General features: G+C 37.8%; 1 protein-coding gene across 1 annotated transcript in view; it reads right to left on the reverse strand.

Annotated features, from left to right (window-relative positions):
* LOC146003964 (atrial natriuretic peptide receptor 1) overlaps window positions 1-14586 on the reverse strand; it is a 1164278-nt gene that overhangs the window by 1009997 nt on the left and 139695 nt on the right. The window lies entirely within an intron of this gene.

Below are 14586 nucleotides of genomic sequence, written 5' to 3' on the forward strand. Positions count from 1 at the left end.
ACGTTTCGTCAGTCCCTTATACAGGGTGTATGCAAAGTGTGTGAAACATTTTAGTGTTGAATAATATGAGCCTACATGAAGGTACAAGCGAAGTATTGGTATTAATCTACAGAAAAACTCAAAACGTTTATTTATTTATTTCCATATCACAAGTGAGTCCATAGCTTAGGCTACCAGGGAAAAATTGCTGTAATTGAAGAAAATGAAGACTCTACAGGAGAACGCTCAAACTGTGTGCTGGAAACTAAATCGGTGACAGAAAGGCAGAGAAACTTTAGAACACATTACCAGAATGTTCTCCTTCCAGAAACAGTATCCGTCCCTGAAAGAAAGAGTTTTAGAAAGGGTGTGTGTCTTTGATACGAAGCACTCAGGATGTCCCAGCCCAAGCAAGGAAGAAGAATGCTTCAGATTCATTGGACCCCGAGGTCATCGTACATAATCTCAAAGGATTTTTTTCTCTGGGAATATGTGACAGACATTGTTTATAAGACAAAAGCGGCGATGAAATGGAAGTCAGAATAAACAACGCGATAGCCACCGTGGATATAGTCATGCTGACCCGAACGTGGTAAGAAATCGATTATCGCGTTGACATTCTCTGTGTGACAAAAGGAGCACATATAGAAGTGTACTGATACAAGCTTTTTGAGCTTATCTATCTATCGTTGCCACCATTTAATTTCTATCTTCATTACTTTATGATTTATTAATAATTAAAATGTGTCAGACTTTATGTACACCCTGTATAATGTGAAAATGGTCCGCTATAAGAAAAACGTTGAAGACCAGGGCTGCATGTAGTTTACTGACAAAAGGTTTTTCTCGGGTCTTTGATAAGGTACTTTGGAGATCGACAGCGGACTTAAACATTGTTCATAATATTACAAGAGGGAAGAGACAATTCTGCAAGATATTTTAAGAAATACATTTGTAATGATCATTGAAAGAAAGAAGTGTAGATTTTAACTTTAAATAAGGGTACGAACTGCATTAACGGTTCAATATTGTTAAAAAACTTGATTCTTTAATTAATGCAAACTTGGCATGCTTTTAATCTTAACGTGTTGTAGATATTATAGTATTTGAAATATTTACAGTGGGGAGGGAAACTACTGTAACTTCTTTCGAAGCATTGGATATTATAGCTACATAAAACATCTCCAGGGCCAAAGTTTGAAAACATAGGGGATCAATAACCGGAAGGGGGAAAATCCTCTCTAGCCCCTCCCCACTTTCAAATTCCACCATGATCACAGCCCTTTTCCTGTCGTATCTGTCTCGGAAGAGAGCAATAACGAAGTAAAACACCACCAGCCGCCTCTGCAACTGGTAAAAAAAATATTGTATTGTGCTCACAACTATCGTAGGGAAAGCTGAACTTCAAGACTTATATTGCAAAAATAACAATGATTCATCTAAATCCAGCTTTGTAAATTGGCGCTTGTTCACTTAGAGCACACGATAATTGGTGCTCGATCTACAGTTTAAAGTGGGATCAGAACAAACAGGCTAAGTGATTTTTCAGAAAAATATGAAGACATTCATCCAGCCTGTACTGATTTTGCGAGATTTATTATCTTACTTTTGTGTTCAATTACAAGCTAGAAAAGCAGTTTGCATACGTAATAGAAAGTAACGATAGTGATCCTGAAGTCACATCGTTCGGGGCATGATAGATATTCTTATTGCCTTGGATTGTTTATTTTCTCCCGTCCGCATCTTCAACGTCAATTTGATTTATTTTTTGTTAGCTTCGCTTTTCTTCCACTTTTAGTTAATCGCGACGAAGAAAATAAATGATGATATGGGAAAATTGATGAAGGGACACTCTCACTCCTAGGTCTGAATTCGGACCCGGGTCCTCTTGGTGAACGTCGACGGTTCTGTTACGTTAAGCTAGGGAAAGAGGTAATGGAACCATCCTCCACTTCCCTCTGCTTTCAAATGAATATGAGTTTTTCCCCAAGCAAAGGGATTGAGGCAGTTTTTTTTGTTTGTTTTTTAGATTAGTTATGGGATACTGAGTATCTAGAACATAGTTTCCAGAATTTTTTTCCGCCATTCTCTTTTAAAATTGGACACTGCATTGCATTAATAATTAAAATTCAAGGCTTTCCTGTAACCGTTTCTTTTTACTCGGCAAGTCAGAAAATTCCCTGCATCCGGTGAAAAACTTTAGTGGTAAGCAACACTGCAGAGTGCTGTTTATCCGAACTTTTACTCCGGCTGTACAAATGTAATTACAGACAGAAATTAATGTAAAATAATTTAACAAAGTTTGTATTCTTGGACTAAGTCATACTTAAACTTCAAGTAGTTAATATGAAGGCGAATTTGCATTTTAATTAATTCCTAAATTCTCCCTCTTTCGTTGAAAGAAAGCTATATTCTCGAATGTTCATAACAGAAGGACGTTGCACTATCTGTGTTTCATCCGCCGCATACTGACAGAACGTAAACCGCAGTACTTGTTCGAGAAAATGCATTCCCGTAGGGAAATCCATCAGTATGTTACCCGCAAGCGGAACAATTTCAATTTACCCCATCATTCTACCACGGTCTACAATACATCATTCTCCTTTTCGGCTCCCAAAGCATGGAATGAATTGCCTGCGAACATCGCAAGTATAAACAACCCACTAAATTTCAAAGTTAAAGTAAAAGATCCGCTGTTAATGGAACAATGGCAGAGTCGGGGCACATACTAAAGGTATCAAGTCACTCACTATATGGAATTGTATTACTATTACTATTGTCTTTTGTATTTGTAGTTACACTTTTTTTTGTATGCAACTAATTTCTGTGAATTTTTTTCTTTCTAGTATCTGTGTATTATTTCAAATTTAGCTCACTGCTACATACGCAGTTTATCTTATCTTATACGTATTATCATATTAACAAGGGTTAGCTGGCAGAGCAGTCCTTGGCTGAACTTCGCCCGCTTAATAAAGATTATTATTATTAGTAGTAGTAGTATTAGTATTATTATTATTATTATTAACAACTTCGAAGTTCCGCTCTTTAAACATTTTAATATTGCATGTGCGCGATGAAGGTGATAAATAAAAATAGTTTTTTTGTTTTTGGTTGTGTCAGGCGTAGTAACAGAACTTCTTGAATTCCAGAAAGAAATTGTCAATACAGCAAAGAACTCTAAGGAGCAGGTATTTGTTCCTTCATTTGACATTTAATAGTTTGTAAGATTATATATAGACCAGGAAACACTTGTTATTGTTTATTCATCAACTCTTACCAAATACATTTTAATAGCCATTAACTTTACTTTTATTCACTATATAAGTATAATAAATTTATACTAGCATTTCCATTCTGAAAGTCCATGTATGTTTGTCAGATATATTTATCACTGCTGAATATCAATATTAATTTGTTCACAAAGTTGTTCGAGCATTTAGTAGTTATGTAAAATATCATGAGAATCTATACATATAAGATTCAAGTTGTTTGAGTATGTTTACCGCACTGATTTAAATAATCTTTGGCTTAATCCCAGTAAAGTTTATTTTCCACAATTCTACTATTTGTGGTAATGTGTTTATATGTTAATGATACTAAATACTCCCTCTGTCCCAGAATTATTGTCCGGTAGGTACACCTTTGTTTGTTGTCTCATAATAATTACCCGATATTCAAACTGTGACATTGGTGTATACAGAAGAAGAACATGAAACACGGGAATGAGTCATACAACTTTATTACTCAAGGATCAGTACAAATTGTGCTCTCCATCTGCCTCTTCGTCTGTCATTCCTGTACTACTATTTTGGCATTCTGGACTATAATTATGGGACAGAGGGAGTACATGATATTTTCATTCTAATATTGATCAATTGATTTTATTTATTTTACTTCGCTTTTATGCCACTCTTGTCTAATTGCGAAGATGAAAATGGGCGATAATATGATGAAATTTATGAATGGTCCCTAAGAAATAACACCCATGCCCACTCCGGGATTCGAACGCGGGACCTTTGGCGTCGTAGCGCGCAGTTCGAACCACTCCACCACGGAGGACGGAAATTTTTCATTGAAGTTTAACTATCTGGCATTCTTAAACCCCAAGGTTTATTGCCTGAGCAACACAAGCAGCATTACATATGTCCCTGTCCTGGCAAATATCAATACAATCTGAAGCAATTTTGCAAAATTTCCTTCAAGCCCATTTCAAAATATTATCCTCCCATCTTTGTCCTCACACTTTACATACATGACTTACCATCAGGTTTCCATAATGAAAAACTTATAAACTGTTCTTTCCTCTGTTCCCATGCACACCACGTAGTCAGTCACTCCCTTTTCTTCTCATCTAAGTCTTCTTGATTTATTCTAATTTTACTCCTATTTGGGCACGAAAAAAGATTATGCAGTTCAGTGTTACTTACATATGTAACGTTCTCCACAAGCTTGTTTATTCTTTCTTTTTATTTATTTACAACTTTGATTACATGGCGAAGTTAAGGTTGTAATGCCTTCTCTTCCACTTAACCATGAATTACAATCATCCATGACTTCGGTTTACTAATTATAATGAAAAACATGGAAAAATTAAATAAAAATGAAAGCAATATATGTGGTTTACCCTGACACATACAAAGAAAGCAATTTGAAAAGCATTTCTGCTAAAAATAATCCAAATATCCTACAATAAATATATTGCCTAATAGGAACTAATCATTTTCTAGAGACATTGTTTTCCAAAATCCTTAATTTATGATTTTCGTTTATTTTAAGGAACAGATTTAACATCCTACTATATTGTATATTTTAATCTTTCGTTTGAGATTAATCATAAAGAATAATAAAATATTAATAATAATAAATAAGGCGTAGAGATATGTAGCATTACAGCATTTAAAATCGTGTATCGAGCAGAGCTGTGGCGTACCCAAAAGGGGTCAATTTGCACATTGTTAGTAGAAAATGGCAATTAGGTTATTGCATTTAATCGAATATGCCTCTGCTTGTCGTTTATTATTCTTTCTTGTTCCACAAAAGCAAAAGAAAGCAATTTCTCTTTAATTCAATGCACTCTGTTTTTTTATCTCTCACACAGGCGTTTACATCCCATTCCAAATATTCCGTTGTAACTAGCAAGAATCGACAATTCACCTTCAAATTTGTGATAACGATGTGTTTCTCCATCGATTTCTCAGGGGAAATTTTGCGTTATCCCTGACAGACATCGCCAAATGAGGTTACGGTTTCGAGGCTTAATTGAAAGCGCCACCAATGTCATTTAAGTTCCTACCTCAGCAACTTGCCAATGTTTAAGTTTTTATTCTCGGAGAGTACTGTTACCATATCTTGACGACTCCCCGCTTAGAATAACACGTCACCATGGCAACCGTAAACAATGGGCTTGTCGTTTCGAGATAGGCACGGATAAACGGATCAAGCCTCTAAAGTTTGATGCAATTGGGAGCTTTGTACTGCATATTTGATTCCGTGGATTACTGAGAACAATTTGGCAAGTTTGAATCAAAGCAAATTTCTCCTTTCTTTTGGGTACATGCGGAATAATCTACACCACTGACGAGGCTCCGGTATTTGTTAAGAAGATAGTTCCTCATTAATTTTCACTTAGCAGCAATTTGGGAGTCTTATTTCGCTAGGCGAGAACTCCCAAGTTTGAGATAAGGGTTGGATTCGAAGATTATCATGTCTCAACGTCATGTTCTGCATTGCCATTACGCTCTCATTATTTCTGACAGTGTGTTTCTTTGCTCTCTTCTCGACACTTGGCAGAAAGAGTGGGTCGAATGAGGTAACGGAGTACAAGCTTTGCGCTATCAAGCCCACCATTGGTGCATGAGTTTCCTCTTACCGTTCCTACCGTTTAAAAGGGGTCATTTTAAACTCTGCTTCCTATTGGACACAGCCGTCTCACCCATGTTCACTTGATCAGTGTTGTTTTTAAGTGTTCGGCATATTCTTATCGAATGTGCCTATTTTACTTTCCTCAGACAAACTTTTAATCTTTCCAACTGTTGTTGGGAGACGATGACAGTGTTTTAACAAATGTTTCTAGCTTCCTCTAACACTGTTTCTGAGGAAGTATTTAGTCTCTCCCTTTTTATGTGTTGCGTATGTCCTGTGAAGGTCCCTTTAATACTTGCACGTTTACCTTTCTCAAGGTTTTCTTTACACCTTTATTTAATTTTAAGGTAAAGGTTTTCAGATAGGATTTTTGCTCATTTACTTTGAAGGGTGAAAAATCACCATACATATCGACGCAACCACAAATTTTTAACATTCATTCATTCTAAGTACAGAATATGTAGGAAATCGTAGATATTATATTAGAAACAAATGATTGAACGACAGCCAAATGTCGGCTGTTATTTGAGAGAGATTAAAACTGTCACACATGTACTAAGAAACAGTGCGGTATTGTTTAAGTATTATTATACTCCGTCTCGGGTATCTCTGGAGCAAACGAACGAAAACAAGTATCTGTGCAAGTAGTGACGAGTCGGTTCCACCAATGAACACGTATGAGAGAACGGGATTGTGTGGAGGGGGATGCGACTGCAGTTAACAGCCCTCTCTGCAGCTATGTGCGGCGCTGCTCCACAGATTCCGGGGATAGAGTATAGGTAGTGCTTTTTGAAATGTGTACATTCTGCAGTAAAAATCTTTAACAGGTGTTCAAAACTTTATTATTTCCATTTTCCAATGTACGAGCTCGAGTGGAGCTCAAGTTGGTATAAAAGGAAATATTGTTTCAACGCTTCACAAAAGAAGAGGGAATTTTTAAGTAAGGGAGGATGGGAATTCTGTTTTGCCACTGCTACGCTCTTTCTACATACGAATTCTTTAATAACAACAACGAACGCGATGAAGAAAAAGTAAACAAAAAGGTTAAAAGAAAGGACACAGACACCTACAGCGTGGGTGCTATTGTCAGAATTCACGGTGTAAAAGAAATACACTTACACAATATGGTAGATCCAATAAGAGGATACAGGCGGTTTACACCTTGTGCTATCTTATCAACAGGAAACAATGAATGGATCTTAGATATCACCGGCAGAAGCAATATCTGCTCGGGAAGAAACAGGACGCCAACTATATGCTGATAACGGTACAATAGCAGTCACCATGCTCAGTTTAATAAAGCTGTCATCACTACAAGTTCTTTTCCCGAAAGAATGGTTACGTAAAAGTTCCGAGCAAAAAATAATGAAATCTGAAAATAACTCGACCTCATTTGTGCGAAGTATAAATGAAATTCCGTCCTTGGTCTGAGAATACACACGAAACATATCCTACCGCAAGCGGAAGATTCATTTCAAGGTCATGGTAGCACATGCTAAAAAGATAATAAGAAATTATCTTGTGGGTTTCATCGTTGACGCCTTGCTATTAGACGAACGGACTCGTTGTGTACTATCATTCATTATAAATCAAGCTTCATTGCTATTTTGTTTTAAAAAAATCTCACTATACAAATACATGTTTGAAAAAAATACGAGGTTGGCTTACAAAGTTGTCGGGGAGCAGGATACTTGGTTCACTCTTGATTCTTCTTCTTTGAAATTTAGATTTTAGGCAGTTTCTTGCGTTATTTTCACTCATTGTCGCTTATTCGTAACTGACATATTTTTCACGAATCCGTACAATGAAACTACAAATATAATTAAATTAGTGAACACGTACGGTAAATTTGAAATCAAACGGTAGGCAAATACAGTTCATGGCGAATTTTTTAGATGTTATGCACACTCATGTTCACATAAAGTGGCACATTTTGTAAGGTTGGACAGTTGTAGTATGTACCACTTTATCTGAACAGGAGTGTACATACAAACACTTATCCCGATACGAAAATCTGGAAAAAGGAAGGAAAACCACGATATCCTCACACAATATTTTGTCAACGTTTCTCCAGTATGTTGCATTTTAAGATTCGCCTGTGCTCCTTTATAGAAGTAGGTGGAATATTCTCATTCCTTGGAAACGGAAGTCATAATAATTGCTTTAACGATCGCAAGATTCGTTCTACCAAGGAAAGACGGAATGATATTAAAACATTGATTACCGCATGTTATAAAGAAACTCAAAGTTGCCGGGCAATACTCACTGAATCAGGGCGCCATATACACATGCAACATCCCCTTTTAATACACCTTTTTTGCATGTACCTTATATACACCAAACCACACAAACTCAATATAGCTTTCCTTTGGTGGTTATATTATTGGGGCCTATTTGACGTTCACGTTATTGAATCTTATGGCATAACCTTATTAATAAAAGCAATCTCTATTAAAATAAAAACTTAGCAGAGTTTTGAAATGTAGATGAATAGAAAAGGAGGTTTACCAAAGTCGAATACAACATTATTATTATTATTATTATTTATAATTAAGATAAGTCACAATTTAGCCACTATTGCCTCGTCATCAATTTCGTCTAATCATCATTTAACCCATTGTTGCGATTAGCCTGACGAGACAAAAAGCAACGCAAAATAAGTATAGAAATATCAATATTAAAATAAACATATACTCCGAAATGAAAGATCGTTATTTCTGATTACTACCGAAATGTAAATTACGTATTTCCTCCTAAAAGTACAGGAACACAACAAAAATCTGATGAACAGTAAATAATCCGTTAATCACTTACTTTGTAAATGTACTGTAATAATACAAGAACTTATGAGTTTGGTGTGGAACATAAGAAGTTTACCCACTTCACGATTTTTATATTCAGAACAGCATTGGCTCATCTTATCTGTGCAGCGGCGACGTCACCATTCTATAGCTTAATCTTGATTTAACAACCTTGGAACTTCTTAATATATAAAATACACATTTGAACATCTTCAAATTGTGACTGTGGTAATTTTAGGGGTGATGCTCATCATATTATTTTGGAATGTCCAATTCACTCAGAGAATCGAAAGACTTTATACAAAACATTAACAATTAATGTTCCTTTTCCCATTAATTTGACTTCAAAGTTGTATACATCGGATATTCGATTTGAATACATTTTACTTGCTTGTTTTAGACAAACTGATATAAAATTGTAATTTATTTTTGTTAATGAATGAGCGAATGTGGTTACATAAAAAAAGAAGTATTTGCAGTGGCGAAGCGTCCTATGAGGCCCGGAGGCCGGGCCTACTTTAATATATTTGTCTATTACGGATTATTTTATTACTTATAATTTCATTAAACGACGCTTAATAAAAGAAAACTGAAATTCTAGGTCTTCCGATAATTACCGCAAGTTTGCAACCCTGCCTGGAACCGTATCTGCGCATTCAGCGAGGCCCGCCTGAGAGTGCCTCAGCTGGTCCCATAACAACCTATGTGATTCGTGCGGAAAAGCATAATTTCAGGGGCGCGTTCGCCTGTAATGTAAACTGAGAGGCCGGCCTCTTTTCTCTCTCTCACCCTCTCTCCCTGACTTCCGAAGAGTGCCGATCGTGTACGAGCGCGTGACGAAGCAGGCAGTGGACGTACAGAGCTTGTTGAGAAGCAGCGTTTCCATGGAAGATTCAGAGCTGTGCCGGGAGCGGAGCACACCCAGCTGCTAACATGTAGCGAAAATGTGTTGCTAACACCTCTAAGCCTGGCCTCCTAACCTATCAAAGTAGGCATTATTAGAATTCTAACTGAAAATAATGCATGCAAGTTGGTTACCAGTGTTAAGTTTGTTGCTTTCAGCTCTTTTGAGGAACCGCTTTTCGCGAAGTGTTAGCTGCTGGATGTGCCCCACACCAATCTCGATTCAGAGAGGTAAAGTATTTTATTTCTTTGAGGAAAGGGATATTGAGGCGAAATTTCCTTTCATGATTAGTAACATAACTGAAAACGCGCTACTTTTAAAATGGGGCAAAATACGTACAATGCAAACGTATAGAGAAAATCCATGTTACTGAAATTTTCTGGTCGGTGTGTTACACAGAAAGGTGTCCGTGTTCTCATTTAGCATTTCATCATTTTCTAAATCATATTATATATTTTTTAAAAAAAAAACGCCTGTTGAAGAAGAATTATATGCAAAAAAGAGTTAAAAAGAAATAATTCATTGATAGATTTAGTTTATTTTACATGGCTTTCTGCCATTTTTGGCTAATTGGGAAGATGAGAATGAGCGATAATATGATGACACTGACGAAGGGACACTCACAAAGAACACCTATGCCCAGGTGGGGATTCGAACCTGAGGCCCTTGTCGTAGCACGCTGTTATAACCGATCCGCCGCGGAGGTCAGCATTAAAAAGAAATAAACGCTAAGTGACGATCAAGTGAACCAACCATTTCTGTAATGCGAGAAACATTTACAATACTGTTATTGAAGTAGCAAATAATTTTTACGAGTAGCTTTAATCTAACAAATGTAAGATGGCTAGGGCCTGACAGAACGGCTCGTGGTCAGAACATCGAGTCCCATTGTCACTGTTTTCTGACCTTCGAGACAGAAGCGCCTTTATTCTCAGATATCCAATCGAGACTAGATTAAAGTAGAATCTGAACCAATGCCTCCAGGTGGAATTGAACCTTCTACTTCTTGATTATAAGCCGAGAGCGTTAATCACCACATTATCCTTTACAATCACTATCCCGACTTTTTCGAACAGTAGTAGACGAGATTCAGGCAATACGTTATCTTTTATTTTCTAGGGGCTATATTTTAACATACTACTGTTAAAAAAAAATCACATCTTCCCCTCCCCCCCAATCCTTGCTCCGTCCTGTGCCTACCCTTCCAGAGACAGCACGCTTCGCCACTGAGTATTTGAGAGCTTATTTGAACTTTGTGTGTAAAATGTATATAAAAAATGTATCATGTATTTAAAATGTGTGCTGGGCGTAAACGCCACATGTAAAGCTGTAAGTTTAATAAAATTCTTTGGCGTGTAGAAAGGAACCGTTGGAGCAAGCTCGACAACCTCTGAATCAAAGGAGCAAACTCAGAAATGTGCTTTTGAAGTGCTTTTCGCACCATCCCTCCAGCCCCTCAAACCATATCTCGGCTCATGCACACAATGTCGACAACAATTAACTATTAAAGACTAACTAAATTACAACGCAAAACGTGTAACCCACTCCACTGCGGGTTAATCAGTTGTTGCGGCACTTGGCCATTGTGTGGTGCGCCGATCACGGCCAATTTAGCATTCGGCATGCACAAAAGACTAATTTTGTCGGGCGTGAGAACAGATCTCTTGTGAACGCTCTTAGCGGTCGTTGTGGCTAATAACAGAAGGCCGTTGTCACGTGATGATTGTGGATTTGCGTTCTTATCCACCCGAGTGACCTACTGGCCATGTACAGTCAAGGAAAAAGATACTATCCCCATGGAGCCTTAATACCAATCAGTAGTCTTGGGAGAAGTTTTTTTTTACCACCACTGTACACTCTTTCTTACGTAATGGCAGTTTTGGTCACGTTTGTGGTTTTCCTTTCAGAATCATTTGTAAGCAGTGAAAGTATTCGTTACAACTAGGGTATGTCACCCATTGTTTGATATGCATAGGCAGAGGCGTAATTAGAGAGGAGTTTTGGGGGAAGTTGCCCCCCCCCCTACTTTTTGTCACTCTTGCCCCCGTATTATGGCCTCTTAATACTAAGCTGAGGCCTCCTCGATGGCGCAGTGGTAGCGTCGTTGCCTTGTAATCAAGGGTTCCCGGGTTCGATTCCCGGTGGAGGCACATAGTGGTTCGGATCCCACTTTAAATTGTAGGTCCAATCCCGATTAGCCTTACTGTGCATAAAGTGGGCTTAAAACACCAACTCAATCAACGCTAAGCTGGCAGGAATGAAAATTTGCCCTTTTGTACTGGGAATACTTGGGTGTAGAGTGGGGGAATACTTGTCATTCCCCCAGGGACGGTGACAGGGTTGGGCACGGTGGACCTGCGACGCAAAGGGTTCCGGGTTCGAATCCCGCTCGGGCTTGGTTGCTTGTGAATGTCCATTCATCAATTTCATCCTTTCATCACTCATCCCCATCTTCGCAAATTAGCCAAGAGGCACAAAACGCGAAGTAAAATAAACTAAATCAATCAATCAATAAGTACATATATTGGTGATATATGAATGATTCAATAAATAAGTGTATTCTGGTGTTCATAACTGTATATTTGACTTGTGATAATTATCTATGCTAGAAATGTTCACATATTATCAACCCATAAAAAGCCAATTTTGTCATTAGAAAGTGTAAGTAATTACTAGAGCTATTGAAACCAAAACTCTAATCAAATAAATACTTCCATCATTAAAAGCAGCTAGGAGGCTTAGGAGGCTCAAAATTATGCAGGGTATGATCAAGAACTTAAGGACTGCAGCTCTGGGTCTCCACATACGTATATAAATCCCCGTCTGGGTATGGTTAAAATAATCTCCAAATAAACAAATAAAAACATCATCTTAGCGTTACAATTTTTATATACCTGTCATCTTCAAATATCAATATGGTATGCGAAATATCAATTTTATATTCGTTCTACTAATAAGAAGGAATCACAATAATCACTACAATACCGAAGTGAATTAATTTTAACGAAACAGTTATGTATGGAAAAAGCTACAGAATTATTCAATTACATAAATATTGCCACATGAATCAGCCGAAAATGCCGGGAGTGTCGAACACAGGACCTCTCCATTTTTAATGCGACAGCGTTATGCCATTGGGTAAAAAATATGCAGAAAGAACTCTCACCAAACGTGTCATTTTATTTATCACCACAGAAGATTCATCCATTTTAAGAGGGTGATTACCTGAGACAAATATTTGAGACTTTCGGAAAACAACGTCATTGTTTCACGGAATTAGCTGCCTTGATCTACTAATGAAACGCTGTGCAATTGAAACTACCAACTTAACTTTCTAAGAGGTATGAACTAATGAAACTCCATTTTTGGAAGAGTAAGTTGTGGTTGCTTTGATCCATTTTAAGTCATTTTTCTGCTAATTTTGATAATGACGACGGTAAGGTTTAATGGTGATTAGATGAAAGTAACGAAGGGGCGAAAAGAAACACATGCTGATACTCATAATACAAACTCTCATAAGTTGCCCCCGCACTATGGCCTCTTTATGCTAAGCCTTTTCTACCAAGAAAAAGTATATTGTCCTTGCCCCTCAAATGTTGGCACTCAATCGCCACTACTACAAACATTCAGATAGATTTGTCAGTTGTACAAACCTTGTAAGCTAAGAAAAGTGACCCGCAAGGTGTAAGAAAACTCTTTCAGTCAAAAACTCATACGATGAAAATACTATGCCCAGGAACATGCATTTAAATACGAGAAACTTCACGATTGTCTACCATCGCACTTTCTATCACTGTCGCCGAATACATAAAATCAAGTATGTGCCTTGTATTTGCAACACAAGCTTATACCTACTTCACATTTTTTCACTGTATTAACATGCATAAAATAATGTTATTAGAATGTATGGCTGCGCATGGGTAAACACTTCCTTGAAATAATTGTGTCCATCAGAGACAAAACGAAAGGGAATGGAACAAGATGCGAGAATAGATTAGAAAGGAATAAAAAAAGAAAACAAGAAAAGGAAAGGAAAGGAAAGAGAAGTACAGTAATAGGAAAATCGGGAGTAAGAGAGAGGGGGCATACGTCTTACATACACATACATACTATATATATGGTCTTACATTTATACTGGCCACCCTAATCTATCAATATGGAGCTTCTGCTTACCCGGTCGAAAATTTCTGGCGCCACCCTGCATTCCCCTCCCCCTCCATATCATTTGCACCATGGATATTGCAATGACCTCTTTCTCGGAATCTACAAAGCATTCTTTGAAATTGTGATAAGACACAGTTGTTTGGTCCTCTTTCTACAAAGACAATCCAATCATTACTGGATCTGCAGTCAGATGCGGCAACAACAAATAAATATTACGGGGGGGGGGGGGATTGACAACAATTAATATTTTTATGTATAATGTATATACTTCTTGAGTATGTTTTGGGAATCAGTTAAAATGGAGTCACCGTGCAATCTAATATTACAATATTAATACAGAAGGTCGTTTCATGTCCATGGTAACAAAGTTAGAACCCACCTGACCTTAAGAAAAACCATGACGCCACGAGCGGTGGTGCTCCACGTGATACCCCTGTCTTGCAGCAATGGCCCTGCAGCGGAGTTTCCATTGGAGGAGACTGCGTCGAAGAACACATTGGTCCAAAAGATCATATTCCTCATGACAAGCTTTCCAAAGACCCTCAATTGTGCGGGCCGTCTGCTTCCCAAGGCTCGTTTCAACAACGGAAACCCACAAAAATCCATGGAAGAGGCATCGGGGGATTTCACAGGGATGTCTGTAAAGGGGATTGCATGAATGCCCGTTTCACGTGCCATCCGATCCATGTATGCCTGCGTGGACTTTGCCGTATGACTGGAAGCCTTGTCCTGGTGGATGACAACACGAGATGTGTCGCTGCCATAGAGAGAAGTAATTTCATGTCTGTAAAGTGGCTCCAAAATATTCGTCTGGTAATAGGCAGCATTTATTTTAGCCTTTTTTACCACTCTGCGCGGTGGAAGTTTGCCGTTATG

The sequence above is a fragment of the Lepisma saccharinum genome, chromosome 1, assembly GCF_977018435.1.
Source record: "Lepisma saccharinum chromosome 1, izLepSacc3.1, whole genome shotgun sequence".
NCBI lineage: Eukaryota > Metazoa > Arthropoda > Insecta > Zygentoma > Lepismatidae > Lepisma > Lepisma saccharinum.